The sequence below is a fragment of the Eumetopias jubatus genome, unplaced genomic scaffold (genome assembly GCF_037043125.1).
Source record: "Eumetopias jubatus isolate StellerSeaLion01/CBP00866 unplaced genomic scaffold, mEumJub1_p1.0 scaffold_6, whole genome shotgun sequence".
NCBI classification, from domain to species: Eukaryota; Metazoa; Chordata; class Mammalia; order Carnivora; family Otariidae; genus Eumetopias; species Eumetopias jubatus.
This window is the reverse complement of record NW_028274812.1, coordinates 147,818,212-147,819,133: the sequence shown is the minus strand read 5'-3', so window position 1 is coordinate 147,819,133 and position 922 is coordinate 147,818,212. Positions and strand designations below refer to the sequence as shown.

The 922-nt window shown below is 54.2% G+C and overlaps 1 non-coding gene across 1 annotated transcript; it reads left to right on the top strand.

Annotated features, from left to right (window-relative positions):
- Positions 1-390: 390 nt before the first annotated feature.
- On the top strand, positions 391-462 carry TRNAA-CGC (transfer RNA alanine (anticodon CGC)). Its single transcript has one exon. It is a non-coding gene; the product is annotated as a tRNA-Ala (tRNA).
- Positions 463-922: the final 460 nt, after the last annotated feature.

The window sequence follows — 922 nt, the reverse complement described above, 5'->3', positions numbered from 1 at the left end:
AGCCGTTGCCTCGGGACCAAGCAGGGCACGATTTGCGCGTTTTCGTCCATCCGCACAGGGTCGGATCCCGTTGGTGCGGCAGCCGCCGCGATCGAGTCCGTCTTCCAGCGGCAAGGAACTGGGGGTGGCATTTGCCACGAGCCTGTGGCCGGTAGAACGTTGTTCAGAGGATCCTGGAGGACCCCTGCCCTCTTCCGGCCTGATGCTGGGTTTGGCAGCGGGCTTGAGGGCAGCCGCGGATGGGGAAGGAGGCTGCCTGGACCACCCGACGAGGCTGCAGGCGGGATTCTCCCTCCCGGGCCGCCACGCGCAGGTCGAGGACAAAAGAGCGCCGAGTAATCGCGCGCTTTGGACAGGACAGGAAGGCTGCCCGGCCGAGGCCCCTCGCCAGGGGATGTAGCTCAGTGGTAGAGCGCATGCTTCGCATGTATGAGGCCCCGGGTTCGATCCCCGGCATCTCCAGAGCAGCTTCTTTTTCCCGTTCGGAACTGTTAACTAGTTCGGCCTCTGCTCTAGAATTCCCACGTGAGACACTTTAGTCCTTTCTCATCTTTAACCGTAATCGTTCCCTTTCAGTAGAGCTATTTGCTGTCTGTATGTTTATTTCTCTAACATTTGATGAACCGCCGCATATTCCCTGCTCTCTGGAAATTTCCCTGGGATGTTTTATTATGTAGTGAGAAGTAAACAAAGCCAGAGGGACAATTCAAAAGAAATTCATCCTCTGAAAGCACCCAGGAAGAGGGACTACAGCTGCACATCACAGAATGATTTAACTCAAATGAGGGCCCATCCATTCTCACTTCCCCTGGAAAATAATCAGTAAAAGTAAAATATCTTCTAGTAATGTTTTAAGGGGCGGGTGGGGTAGGATTTTTGGTATTGAGGTGCGAGTTGGCATATCAATATTCAAGGCTCCACC